Source organism: Lonchura striata, chromosome 5, assembly GCF_050655825.1.
Source record: "Lonchura striata isolate lonStrDom1 chromosome 5, ASM5065582v1, whole genome shotgun sequence".
NCBI lineage: Eukaryota > Metazoa > Chordata > Aves > Passeriformes > Estrildidae > Lonchura > Lonchura striata.
Genome location: NC_140707.1, coordinates 49,265,301 through 49,280,454, shown reverse-complemented (window position 1 = coordinate 49,280,454; position 15,154 = coordinate 49,265,301). Strand labels below are relative to the sequence as shown.

The 15,154-nt window shown below is 39.8% G+C and overlaps 1 long non-coding RNA gene across 1 annotated transcript; it reads left to right on the top strand.

The window, feature by feature from the left end:
• Positions 1 to 372: 372 nt before the first annotated feature.
• Positions 373 to 12,861, top strand: LOC146767363 (uncharacterized). The gene is made up of 2 exons (XR_014956056.1): positions 373 to 4,296; positions 6,057 to 12,861. It is a non-coding gene; the product is annotated as an uncharacterized LOC146767363 (long non-coding RNA).
• Positions 12,862 to 15,154: the final 2,293 nt, after the last annotated feature.

The window sequence follows — 15,154 nt, the reverse complement described above, 5'->3', positions numbered from 1 at the left end:
CTCCACCATAATTATCCCGCCGATAGAAACAGGCAAGGAAGCCCAGGCTCGCCTGTGGGTACCCAAAGGCGGAATAGCCCCGCGCACAGTGAATTAATTGGCATTTCCCATTTCCCTCATTTACGTGTTTTTGCGGCGGTGCGCATCGCAGACAGCGCGCCGCGGTTACAAGGCAGCGGCCCGGTCCGGCCCGACCCTTCGCCCTGTTTGGATTTTGAAGGCAGGCACTTGTTTCTTATAGTTAAATAGCGTTCCCGTCCCAGTCACAGCAGTCCTGCTTTCCGGGCTCCCACCCTCTGCCACAGTGTTTTATTCTCTTCCACTTTAAAAGACCAAATCAGCTGCCGGGAAAGGCGGGGGGGGGGGGGGGGGGGGGGGCGGATATGGTAAATAAATAAATATTTGAATAAATAAGGCAATGTCGTAGAAATCTGAATTAGCCCTACAAGAGGCGCAAACTGTTATTACTGACTTGCAAGCCACACACACACTGAGGGGGATGACAGGTGGATTTGTGCAGAGCACCGGGGCTCGTTCGGGGGCGCGGCGGGCCCGGCACTCTCTCCCGCTCGCTGGATCCGCGGTAGGGGCAGCTCCGGACAGAGCTCCGGGACCCGCTGCTCACCCAGTCCCTTCTCACTCCGTTCCCCGCCACCTGCAGCCCCTCCTTCTCCCGTGCAATAGAGAGACGGGAAACTCTTCTCCACCGGATTTTTACTTTGCTTACCCCAGCCCGCCAAGGAAGACCCACATTCCTCCCTCTGCGCCAGCTCTTTAGGTCTGAGCCCTAATTAGGACTCGGGCCAGACAGCCCAGCGAGGGGCCGGGTGCTGGAGGCCCCGAACGGCCGAGCTCGGTGCTTTGAAGAGCGTCCTCCCCGGCCTGAGGTTTCACAGTGAGAAACCTCCTCTGTCATGTCCCTCTTCCAAAAAAAAGGTTGGGCACTGATCACTCGTGGGACCCTTCCCATGACCAGCCGAGCAACGGGGACAGGGAGCTCCTCCGGGCTGCCTTCACATTCATGATAGAAATTTGGTCGTGGGGGGAAGCTGCTGGCCAGTTTCTAGAAGGAAGGGGTCCTCGGAGCCGGTGAGCGAGAGGCGCCGCGGGGCTCCGAGCCGCAGCGCTCCGCGCCGCTCAGCGGGGAATGCCGCTTGCTGTGCCCAAGCAGGGCTTCGCGGTCGCCGCTGTTTCCAAGGGACAGATGCTTTCTCCCTGCCCAGCGGCTGGAGCTGATTCACTCACGAAGACCACGATGTGGGGAAGTGGGTATAGGGTGCAAAAAGTGAGAAAGAAAAAAAGGACCAACTCGTCTTAGGAAAAGTTACTTCCCAGCACAAACACCGATGGTTTTATTCATGCGACTTGTCCCACCAAAATATATGTGATAATCAGGGGGAGACAGGAGTAGATTTTGGCCCCATGTGTTTTTCTACTCTCCTCAAGACACCCAGTTGAATCGCACCGAATTTCTCGTCACCTGGGAAAAACATTCCAGGGCTCTCAGCAGAGCAGGGAAACGTCTCCGATTCGATTTCCTTTTTTACATAACTCCTAAAGATCACTCCAGTTCCTTGTGCGTGTATGTATGCGTGTGTGTATGTGACCAAGATACAGGGATATATCTGGGGGTCAAAATTTCATCCACATCGGTAACTGTCCCGAACTAGAAAGACATGTTACCCTCAGAAACATCGCGTGTTTTCACAGTCTCTGATTCCAGTTGTAATTTAAGAACTACTCCTCATGTCCACTGTGCTTCGGCAAAAGGAATAGGCGAACGTTTTAGGAACAGAAGTGACCTAAAAATTAGTCATGCTACAAGTGTATGTGTGCGTCCCGTGTTAATGAAGACCTTCTGCAAAATCATGGTGTATGCATATACACTGAGGTGTGTGTAGATGCGTTTTCGCGAGAGTACGTTCGTGTAGAAAAGCGTTTATTTTCGTGTTGAGTTATTCAAACGTACAATAGACAGCCGCACTAAATCAGGGTGAGATTTGCCGGGAGATAGGATTCAGTATACAGAGAGCTATGAGGGGACTAAAAGGTCATTAAACCCAAAACTTATCAGAGTGTCATAGAAAAGGCTGTGTATTTCTGTGTATCACTTGCCAAAGAACAGACGGACTCTTTATTCTTCTTTATTTACATATTCGTTTGATTTAAATATTCTCTCCTGGACAGTGGTCGAACTATCGATGGTATGGAGGTATTCCAAGGTATTTTGAAAAGTTACCAACGTTGTTTTAATGTCCCTGGACGGGTTTATAAATGAGGGAACCGGGAAAAAAAAAAAAAAGAAAAAAAAAAAAAAAAGAAAGAAAAAAAAAAGCAAGAAAGCAAAACGGCACTCGTCCAAATGACTAACATTAAAAGAAAAAAATCTGTTGCTAATATTTCAAAGAACAAAGGGATGGATAATTCTTATGGTCAATGAATACGAACTAAATACCAAAGCATCTTCAGGAATAAAAGAGAGCAGATGATGGATTTCATTAAATATTTCACATTTAAAAAATTATACCTTTTATATGTACTTGTCCTTAACCTTTAAAAGGAACTGCTGTAAATACACGATCCGTACTTTCTCTAATAGATTTTAGTAGGAGCTGGTGACAGAGAACTGATTTCTTTTCTATTAGGCTTTAGTACATCTTTGTTGAAGGCCTGCAGAATGACCAGGGATTAGATTTGCATCTCTTAGACTCCCTGTGTGGTCTTTGTAAGGAGCTTGTAACTGTTAAAAATGACTTGTTAGGAAGCGTGTGGGCTCTCATCTCTTTGCTTTTGACAGAATGATTGTGAAATTCAGATTGTTCTTATAGGCTTTAGCCTGCAGATTCCACCTGAGCCTTAAGCAATTAGAGCTTAATCTCAGTGCAATCATATTTGAGTTAGAATTTATTGCACTTTGTTTACTTCAATTAAATAGCTACAGAATATTTCGGAGCAGTTTTTAAGTTATATTCTCCAGGCAATAGTTAATTTTTTCAACCCCTGAATGTTATCCTTACCGCCCCATCGCTCGGCGGTTTGGAGTGCAAAGCACTCTTCGGGTTTCCCTGGCGAAAATGAATAGGAAACAGCAGGAAAGAAAAAACAAGCTGAATTTCCTTGCGACGCAGAGGGGAGAAGATGCCTGCTGCATCCCTTTCTTCTAGGAGCCGGGGGGAGTAGCGGCTTGCCCTGGGCCGGACCCCTCCGCCTACGAACGGGAAAACCTCGGGGCGGGAGGGGGGTGACCCGTGCCCGGGATCGGGCCCAGGGCTCGCTGGCTCCGAAGCGGCGGCGGCTGCCGGCGTTTGCGGAGCGTGGGCTGGGCCGGCTCCCGAGGGGGGCTCCCGCTGCCCGCCCCCGCCCCGCCGTGGCAGCACGCTGGCACGGACAGCCCGAGCACATCCCCCCGCAGCGCGGCTTCCCGAGGGCACCCCGGCAAAGCGGCACCTAACCACGCCACCTGCCTGCCGCTGTCCGAGACTTTGGCCGAAAGGCTTTCACACCGCTGAAACGGGAAAAACACGCACTCAGAGGGGTTATTTCCTGGCTCGTATGACAAGTTTCTGTTTGTGTTCAGGTTTCATATGGACAGCCCGAGAGGGATGCTTTTGCTACTGACATTCACATAATTACCGTTTTCAAGTGCCATCCTCTCATTTCTTTCTCTCTTTTTTTTTTTTCCTCCTCTTTCCTCACCCCCCCTCCCCCCAAATCCCCCAATCATTAGGGCTTCTCGAAAAGTCTTTATCAAATCTCTGTGAATTAAACTCAAAACTTTTCAAAAGTCTTTAAAATTTGAGGTTATTCCGTTTAAAATCTGGGGACAATTTTTTTCTCCCCGTGTGAGAGAAATATTTGCCATGGGTATACTGTCAGGACCCAATCCTTCTCCTGCTGAAGTTATGATGAGAGACCTCCTCCAGCTCTTAGCAGAATAGGATCAAGCCCTTCCATGCTAATAGAGGTTTAATAGCATCAGCACATGCCCAACAACCACCATTATAACCTTGACCCGGTCAGGTGCAATGATATTGCTCCTCCTAAATTTATCCTGCATTTCCTTGGTGACAGCAAACAGCTCTCTGTCACCTCTCGCAACCCACAATAACCCACAGGCAGTGATATCAATAACTCACTGCTCTTTTGTTATTCTTTTCCTTAGGAAGTCTAATAAGTAAAAATAGCAAAAAATAATCACACCATCTGCATCTTTCAGCCCCATCAACCTGTACTGCTCTGAACATTTCAGCCTGATGATGACTGCTGAAGTATTCAAATTCATCTTTCTAAAAATGAGTGAGTTACCCTCTGAGTAGCCTTTGCCATTATGCTGAGTGTGGAACTGAGTGCTGGTGTGCAAGAGTTCCCATGTGTATCCTGCTCCATAACTGTGCTGCTAGACTTGCTCCATTTGCCCTGAAAATTTCTTTACAGGGATCATTGGGGTAGTCTGGTATTATCTCTTTAAAAATTTTGTTTCAGGGCTGTTAGAGGTATATTAGCCTGACCTTTCTTCCTTGCAGGATTATTTTTAATTTCAGATTTTTACTGCTTCCTTGGATATGCCATGATTTACTGTTTGTCTTTTGATTTCAGTCCAATAGCCACAGACACAACTTTGTCTAAGAAAACTTGATATTTACTTGAAGGGATCTATACACATTTCTGCATAATAAAGTGATCTTCAGACCTTTCCTATAATTTGGAGGTACATTTACCAAATAATCAGTGCCATAATAAAATAAAACAGTAAAATCCAACAATACTCTGTGCATATTGTAGGATGCTCCAAACCAACTGATTTTAGTGCTAGAAAAAGTATTTTTATTAAAATGCAGGCAAAACCATTTTCTTCCAGAAACAATGGCCAATTATTGCCTTGAAAGATTGTTAAACAGATGAAAGCAATTGAGGCCACAGCTTAATCTGTTTTACATCAGGCTTGAACAGAGCTGAACTCGTTCAAATGACAAGACCTTTTTGGGTATCAGTCGAGGAGTAACCCTGTATTTCTGCTGCCCCTCCTCTTTCCTCTGCTTGCAGCACCTGTGATTGTGTGTGTGTGTGGCTTACTCACAGAAGGCAGAAAGATCTGGACTTACGGCAAAGTAAATACAGCAAAGGTTCTACTTTGACAAAAAAAAACGGACAGCTTCAGTATGATCCTTGCCTGAGACAGAACCAAGAACTAGAGAAGCAATAAAGGAGAGACTAAAGCTAGGAAGTAGAGGTGGCACTTTTCTCAGCATGTATGTATTGAAAAATGCTTATAGAAAAGGCAAAAACCAGGGAGAATCAAGCTTTTTCTTCAAGCATTATCTCACACAGGATTAGGATAATGAGAGAGGCTGCTGTAAGAATGGAGAGCAGGCATGAAGAAACATGCCAGAGCAACGCTAGCATGTACAAAGCTCTGCAAAACCAGCATGGCATCTTGTTCTCCAAAAGACTCCAGACTTTATTAGAATTAGGAGGCAGCTGATCAGACTGTAGGCAAGTGAGCTCAGTTCAGTCTATTTGGATGATTTTGACATTTCGCTGAGGAAGAACAGGTTTTACAACACAGTAACACAGGAAAGTTACGTGCTGAAATAGAGGAGGGAGCAAAGGGGTCTAAAGTGATAAGTCTCTAAATTATGCTAAGAGGCATACCAGCAGGCTCTTTTGATATGGAAAGTGAAATACGACCTGCAACCAACACTTCCTAGGATGTGGAGGAAGTCTTCCCAACTAGAGAAAGGGTGGACCCAGTGTTATCAAAACCAGATCTGTAGAGAAGTCTGAGAAATGCCTTCAAAACATGCAGAAGTAGCCTTGTTTTCCTTGTGCTGAAATTAATGGAAAAGCTTTCTTGTCTTCTGAAGATGTAATTATGTTATTCCTTTAGTGAGTATTTTTGGGAAGGTCAGAGGGGAGAAGAATTTGACTGCTACAGAAACCAGCAGCATCCAGTCAAAAACACAGCTGAACACAGAACAACATTTTTTTAAAATGGAGTTGTTTTTTTTTTTTTTTTTTTTTTTTTTCCTTTTTTCTTTTTTTTTTTTTTTCCCTAGGGCTGTTGTCACTTGGATGGATTTATTCTGGAGTGAAACCTGATGCAGCCAGTTCTGGCTTACAGATTCAATGCGCTGGGATTTCTTATGAAACAGTGAAGAATTTGTCTGTAGAAAGGAAGACCTCAGTGACAAAATCATTTCAGTATTTTTTTGTGTTTCTCTTATCTAACAATTTAGTAAAGTGAAACCCAGAAGTCAAGACTCTTTGTAAGACATAAGTTGCAGGACAAACATGTCCTCTAGCAATATAAATAATGGAAACACATTATTTGTAATCCTTGACTTTTCAATATACAATCTATGCAATCTTTATTAATGTTTGCTTTAAGATAATGTGGCCAGAGCAATGAAATGGGTCTATTTTTCACATTTTTGAGTAGAAAAAGTATGCCTTTGTCACAATCTGAATTTTGTCAAGAACTGTGAAAGGTAGATTTCTCTAAAGTGGACAACAGGTTTTAAAAATGTCTTTGCAGTCATATTCTTTCTGGGTGCCTTGTCTCATCCAGACCAGCCTCTTCCAAAATAGTCAGGGAAAAAAATGAATGATCCAGAGTCTGCTTGGCAATGGAGAGCTTGCACTGTAATGTACACTAGTATCAAAGCTTGGATGAATCAGGAAAGTGAGGTGGTGTATTCTGGAAGTTCTCTGCTAATCTTTACTGACTGAGTTTTTGCAACTCATTTCCAGTAGTGTGCTACACCAATAAAATCCAGGCTCTAATGAAGGGGTAAGGCTCATGGATGTGTATGAGGCTATTACAGCTTAGACAAAAATCCTGGTAATACTGCAGGGACAGGAAAGAAATGGGGATGGCGTGGATATTCAAAAGTTCATAGAAACTAGAACATTATTCATAGAGCAATGGTTAGGCTTAGAGAAAAGATTATATAAAAAGGCAAAGCCCAATCAGACCAGTAGCTCATATAACCCTTTCCTCAGACAACACTAGTACATCTAACAAGATGTTCAAAGTGGCTAGGTATAGAATAATTGGCTTCAAAGAGTGCTATCAGAATTGTGTCTGGAAACTTTCTGAACTTCATTAATTCTTGGACTTTCCCAGGTATATCTGGGTGTATCAGGAATATCAACACCTTTGAACCATGATGATTCTCATTGAGCTGCTCAAAGTCTCATTTTTCCTGAGCTCTTAAAGAGGCAGGCTACATAGGGCAACTTCTTTTGTGGTGTTATAGTAAAGTTAGGGTTTATCTTTCTCTCTTTTCCTTTTTATTGGAATCAGTTCCATCATGATGTCCATGCAGTGTGTAACACAAATTTTTTTTCTAGAAGTTGCAGAAAATGGAAGAACCTCTAGAAACCATGTTTTTGCTATTGAGTCAGTAAACAATGTTGTAAGATCCAAAGGTTTTCTCTTATTTCTAATGTCCTCTTTGGTGTTATCTAGTTTAGAGCATGAGCTATATACATCACTATTTTGAGCAGTACATATGTTATCCTGAATAGCTGGTATGCCCTCTGAAGAAAAAGAATCATAAGATTTTATGAGTCTTTTCATAATGGGAGGAATCACCACTTGCTTCAAATAGCAAATGGAAACAAAAATACATCCCATAATCCAAACTCTTTTCTCTTCTGATATGATACTCTTAGGAGTATTTTTTTTTTTTAAATCTTTGCAAGTACAAACAGTATCTTCCTTTTTGTTCTCTCTTATATACTCCATTTTCACCCCAGTTCAGAAGTGACATTTTAGCTACATTTATTTATGGAATACAAGCATTTTTTTTCTGTATATGAAATCAATGAAGTGTGGTTTTTTTTGCAGCAGCAAAGAGGTTGAGGTGACACAGTAACTAGGATAAAATTTCCTATAGTAGATGTCATTTTAAATAAGTAGAAAGAAATATGAAACCTTACAGCTGAAAGCTTAGGCTAGGCAAACTCCAGCTGAAATAAGGTGCAAATCTTTAACGGTGAAGGTGTAAGATAGATTCTCCATCACTTTAAATTGAAGGTGTATGTCTTTCTCCAGCACACATAGAACCCTGATGTAGAAGTTACTGGGTGACATGTGGTCACCTGCTGTGTGCAGGCAGTAAGAAGATACACACTGGCTCTTTCTTGTCTCAGTTGCAGTAACTCTGAGGAATCCTATACTAACAAAGCCTCTTTGTCCTTGAAAGGTCTCAATGCTCTCTTTTTCAGAAAGGGCATTACTGGAGATCAAGACCATTAGCCACTCAATTACAGAGGTAACACCAATAACCTGACATCTACATCTATGCTACACCCAACCCGAATTCAATATATAGAGAAGTTTGCAAAGCTTTTACCCTTATAAAACTCTGGAACAGTGAATAGGAACAAACAGAGAAAAGTTGGAGAAAGTACTTCTGTCTCTATGTTATGCTCAATATACATGGAAACACTGCTTCTCTATACTTTTGTCATCCTTCACATGCGTAGTCTCAACAAACCAGTGAAGCAGTCCCAGCCACCTCCCTTCTCAGGGAATGGCATTACTTACTCATCTCAGCTGTTGACAAGTCCATCCCATACACCTGCACCTCACAGCATGTGAAGTTCTGGGGTCTTCCAGTCTCAGGAACAAAACAACAAAACAAGACAAACTGCCATCACACAGGCACATGAACGTACTGAAATCCTAACTGAAAAGTCCACACTAAAGCCCCCACAAATCCATAGTGCCTGGTATTGATCAGCTGTTACAGGGCTCCCATACTCAGTCCTGAGACAAGTTCCCTGATGGTTTCAGTCTGTCTAGAGAAAGCAGTCACATGATGGAAACACATGGGAACCCACTTTTCATTGACTCTCTCCAAGTTACAGGTATTTTGGGCTCTTTGGGTATGTGACTCAAGAGGAAGAGGCCTCCAGAAAGCTTTTACCACCTGTCTTTCACTAGATTTAATACTTCTCTTTCTCACTGCCATAGCCCCGCTTTTCCGCTCCCTATGTATCTTCTCTGTTTCCAGTCTCAGTGTTTCTGCAGGGAAAGAGGGAGGGAGAGGGCACAGGAGTCAACTCTACTGCCAGTTCATGCTGGTGTGTCAGGAGCTAACTAGGGTTGAAGAATGTACTTTGGCAGGCTGTTCCAATAAGCCTTTAACACCCCAAGTGAAAGGGCTTCTTCAAACCCAACACAGTCAGGAAAAGGAAAAATCTCAATTGATCGGAAACATGGTTTTCACTTTTATGCTAAGAATCAGATTACCTTTTCAATTCTAACTTCATATCCAGTACAATACAATTGAAATAAAATTTGAAGGTTGCTTTTAGAAATATTTGCTCCACCAAAATACTTCCAATAAAGGGGCTTCCAGAAAAAAACAGCATTGTACTTTCTAATGGAATAGTATGATCTGCCCTCAATGTGAAGCACTATTAGACCAATGCTATTTTTAAAAACATGCACATCTTTTGGAGACCTGAGATGTTAGATATATGGCCTATGCAATATATCTCAATGACCCAGTTGATATATTCCGACTGTATAGTAATCGCAGTCATATTTTTCAGGTGCCTCTAATTCTCAAAGTTAACCAAGTATAAACATAACAATGAGGTTAATGACTTCAGAAAATATTTCCATTTTAGCTTCTTTGTTTTCAAAATCTTTGTAAGTAATGACAGGAAAGAGACAAAGAGGGGGGAATGCATTTGATAATAATGGGAACTCAAATGGCTGTACAGGAAGAGGAAGATAAGAAACCCAAAAGAAAATCATAAAGCCAGAGGAAATAGAGAGGAGACAGGATGATATGGAAGAATTGGACTATATACTGATTGTACAGAAGGAGAGAATTCTTATTTTTGAATACTTAATTCCATAGAAAGGCATTTAATGTAAAGAGGTGATTGAATAGTGATTTATTACAAACAGTATCTATTTTCTTTGGAAACCTACCACAAATTGCAATTTCAGTATGTATTTTTCTGCAGATGAAAAAGACTGAAAAAGTGTCTGTGCTCTGAACTGTCACAGATTTCTGCTTTCTGTACTGCATGGATGACCACTGTCACACATAGGGCCTTTGATGATTCTTACTTTCTGGTGCAAAGGTGATGATGATGATGTACAGGTTAAGGGGATCTTAATCATCTGACTGCAGAGTCCAAACCCCAGAAATAAGCCCAGCTTCAACCAAGGAAAAAGAGTGAGAGAAGAGTTTTGCCCAGATGAAGAAAACAGGTTAGAGAGAGCAGAAGAAACAGGCTCAACGATCTGGAAATTTGTAGCACGAGGGGGAACAAGAAAATAGCCTGCTGAACTGTGCAGCTAACATCTCAGTCACAAGTCTCTCCTTATTCTCTTTGCTCTCAAATCCCTAGAAGCAGCAGGAGCAGCGTAACAGAAACAAAAGATGTAGTACACTCTCACTGACCCTGAGCCTGAAGAGGCCTCTCAGCTCCAATTCCACTTTATAGAAGTGTGATTTCATAGGGGTCCAAGAATATGTCATGGTTGTCTGAGGGGCATAACAGCGGATGGAGAGAAAGGGTAGGTCCTACCTACTGCCAGCATAAAATATACACAGCATTTCAGTTGGTATTGATTTATTCTGCAATCCAAGAGCTGACAGACTTCACTCTGGTGTTTGCATTCTGCAGTTCGTTTTTGCATGTTTTAGCCAGCTGCCTGTTCCTACTGTCCCTGTAGCCCTCCTTAGCATAAGGAGAATCTGATGGCCCATAGGGTCCGTGAGAGAGGTGAGCACAGGCTGATCTCAAGGTACGACATCAAAAAAATGCAGATTCCAAGTGGGAGATAGAACCCCCATTGCAGACTGGGGATAGGCTCCTATATGATGCAGAGCTGAAGTTCTTGAACCTGAAATCTTCAAATGACTAGTTTTAGACCCTCTGGGTTTAGATTCATGTCTTGTTCTGACTTCTTAGAGTCAGTATGGGCAAGAATGAAGAAACTTTCTAGGAAAAATAAACCAGCACTTTTGAAACAAGAATAAAGAATTTTAAAAGTGGCATGAAGGGGTGATGGGTAAATTAGCACTCAGATGAACATTACAGAGATTTCTTTTGTGTCTGTGTGTAGCTAATGAGAAACGTCAGATATTTAAAAGCAAATTATTTAGAAGTGGTGCTTTGTTTTAATATTAAATAAAATTCATTGCACATATCTCTAGATATTAAAATTTCAGAGGTGCCAACTAAAGTCATATGATTAATTCTTACACATTCCACACATCTATATTTAAACAGCCTGATTTGCAAAATAAGAAAATGCCTGCTTTTACAGCACTGAAATAGCTTTTTATTATTCCAGTTTCTAATTCCCTGAATGTACATATTTCCACAGATAAACATAGGTAAAGGTAGGATGTAGAGGATAGCAGCATTTATTTCTGATTCAAAGTTATCTTGTGTATGAGAGAAGGCTAAATAAGTAATTTACTTTTTTCCAGCTTTCTCTATGTCTGAACTTGCTTTCTTTGTATATCTACCTTAAAAATGTAGCTCTGATTTAGAAAAGAAGTCACAAAACAGTATGTTTCACATATACACTGTACTTAGAGAAGGGCACAAATTCACCAAATTACGTTTTTATTTTAAAACATAAAACACAACATGCCAGTGGAAATATTTCTAGTGTATCCACCAAGATTTTTTTTAAAGAAAAAAAAACAGTTAAAATTGTAAGGCTATTGGATTTATCTGGTTTTAAGGAAAAATCTATTGACCAGCAAAATAAAAGGTATTGTACTGCGTATTCCTGACTAAAACTGAGAACAGCACTGAAGCATTGCTGCTAATTAGCTCCAGTCAACATGAAATGCTTTACAACATTTTTTACATTAGTTCTTCACCTGAGCTTTAGAATAAAAATTTCCCACATTCTACATAAAGGAAATAACTAGAAAACATATAACTTTTTCATTTAAGTTATGGAGTTATTTCTGACAGTATTCCTGTATCAGAGGAGATATTTTTAAAAATTTCCATAAAACCAGAGATTAAACCACTGAACAATGTGGTTTATAATTCTATTTGTGTGTGTCCATATCTGTTCTTAATCATCAAATCATATATATTGCTTTTTAAAAGATCTTTTAGCCTTTCTGTATTTATTTTAATTTTTGTGTACTTCGGTTATCTGTTATGCAAGAGAATAATTTGTAAAGGCGTCATACATAAATCTCCATTTAATGCATTATAAATAATGAAGTGCTGCATTATAATAATTATTTCCATATTAACTGAATGCACAGCTGAGTCACCTGTATTAAATGTCTACCCTTTGCTTAATGCCTTTAAATAGCATCTAACATTTCTTCTTATTGCAATTATTCAACTGATATTCAGGCCCAGAGGAGGATGCAGAGTTAACTTGTATATGGCCAACTTTTCCAAGGATAAGCACCCTATTTCATGCATTATATCTATGCAATTTAATTTTGATTGTGCAATGTGTGTATTTAAAAGGCTAAGACTCCTTGCATCATGCATTTCATAAAGGCACTAAACAGCTTCCAATTTTACCTAACAGCTGAGATGAAATGTCTAAGATGCTTTCTTTCCAAAAAAGTAGCTGTAACTTCAGAGTGAAGGATGCCAAAGCTTGTCTTTGGATTAATATCAGTTAAAATATCAGAATACACGATTCGCTTTAACAGGTATTATTTTAAAATCTGGGATTCAGTACTCACTGTGTACATATTTATAAACATGTACTATTGTTGACGTCAGAGGCAATGCTTCCAAACTCAGAATAATTTTTTAAAACAAGGATACATACTAGACAACACAGAAGACAAAAACAAAAAATTGTCTAAAAAGCCATACTAAGCAAGACAGCTTTTTTTGTGAACTTTCTAAATCCTAGCAGTTTTCCTCAGACATTATTTATTATTTGTTCATAGCTGCTCTTCATGTTGTAATAACAAATAAGTAGTACTAAGACATTTTCTGTCCCACAGTTGTAAATACCAGACCCAACCGAAAAGGGGCCACCTTCATTACAAAAGTGAATGGGGTTTGGCAATGGGATTAATTAGGAAGAGGGAATGCAAGGATTCACACGATAAAGGAAACTACCTTGTATCATTAGTTTGATTGCTTTTGGGAAAAAAAAAAGAATGAAACAAACAGTAAAAACAATCCCAAACCCTTTTCAATAAGAATTGAAAGAAGAAGTAAATGAAATTTCAAAGACTGCTCTTAAGCTTCTCTGAAGTCTCATTTGTATTTAATAAACTACTGCAATAGAGCATATGCCTTCAAATTATTTAATGCGTCTATTACAGGAGATATTCAAAACTGACCAGCAGGACAATTGTGCCATTCATGTTCATGTTTCAATTAAACTTTTGTGAATGAGACACTTTGCTTGTAAAGACTGCAATGTTCTTAACACATTGGCAATTTTATGATCAGTGGCTAATGAAAAATCGCATTGCTGACCCCATTTTTTCAGTAAATACAATGTCAATGCCTCAATGCTGACTTTGAGTATTAAAGTAGTCATAGAATTTTCTCTGAACTCATTATCTCTTAAAGCAAAGATATCTCAGGGAAAGGTCAAATGGTTTAGTAAAAATATTTGAATTCTTTTGATAGACAAAGCTGTGGAGTTTCAGAAAGTTGATACTAGACTTTGGCTCAATAGGAGGATATACTGTGCGAGAAATTTTAAATGAGAAAATTCAATCACTTCATTTGTCGTAGCAGCAAGAGCAAAATTTTCTTCTGCTAATATGGAGAGAATCTGCTGCGCTGTGTACAACTGAAAAGAAAAACTTTTAAAGAAAAAAAAAATCACAAGCACAAAGCAGTCTATCAAACACTTCTATCTAGAAAATACTGGCACTTAATTCTGGTCTTCTTCATGCTCCTTGGCTGAGGATCAAAATTCTTATTTGGACAAAACTCTCACAGCTGTCTTTCTCTAGATTTTCGCCTAAGCAGAAGTGACAAGAATTTGCCATTTTGTACACCAGCCTGGTTTTCTGCACTCTCGTACAAATTTAAGCCACAGGCTTCAGCTGAATTATTTTTGGTATACATTATTGAATGAGAAAGAGCTGATCCCTTGGATTACAAATTTTATTTACATAATGTAAATGTAACTCTAAGTCTTTTAATGAAATTACCGCTAATGAAGCCTAGGAAATTTATTGATGGACTGGGGAAATCTTTCTGTCCTAATCTTCTCTTTTGTGTGTTACTTATTGTAATAGAATCAATAAAAACAACAGTACTGAGAAAGGAAGTAGAAGAAAGAAAACTACTTGGTGGCTAAGTACACAGGCACAAAGGCACAGAAAACATCAGCAGAGGAATGAAATATTCTTTACAGAATGCTCCTAGTCAAAATGAAATGAATAAACCATATGAAATCCTGCTTCAACTTTTATATTAGTATAAAGAAAACTAATTTTTAAAGTGTGCTGTATTTAATTATGAGAAAAATTGAAGCAACATATATTTTAGATTTAAAAATAAAAAAAACAATAAATGAATGAATGAACATGACATGGTAATCTATTTAGAAAATCTATCTAAACAGGCCTGACACTGAAACGTGTTTTGGGAAAGAATTCCATAAATATGTTATTCAGCTGTAAGAACTGCAGTAATCAGATCCAATGGCTATGCCTGCAATTCTTTAATACAAATAAACATATTTAACTCCTATCTTTCTTAAGTAAAAAAAAACCTCTTTTCCATAAAAAACTGGTTTTTTTTTTTTTTGGGAGAAATATATTTTTTAAGGCCATGCCTATTTAAGGTCTTAAAAAATTTCTTATGCAACCTCACAAACAGATCACTAAATAGGGCAGGGAAACAAAGAGGAAGTGTTGATAAAACACAAACTCATCTATTATATTTGTAGTTATTAACAAGAAATATGAAGTACAGAAAGATGCTCCAAATCCTCTTTATTTGGCCAACCAGCTCAATGGAACTACGTGCATGAAGAGAGCAGAGTTTTGGTCAAATATGGGTTCAGATGGACCTTTAAAAGGAGTACAGAAAGGGAGAAGAGACTAGAGGGATGTTTCCCCTGGAAAGAGTGGTTTATTGCACAAACAGGAATATAAAAATGAAATCTGAAATACACAGTTCTTACAGAATCAGCTGAAGTCAA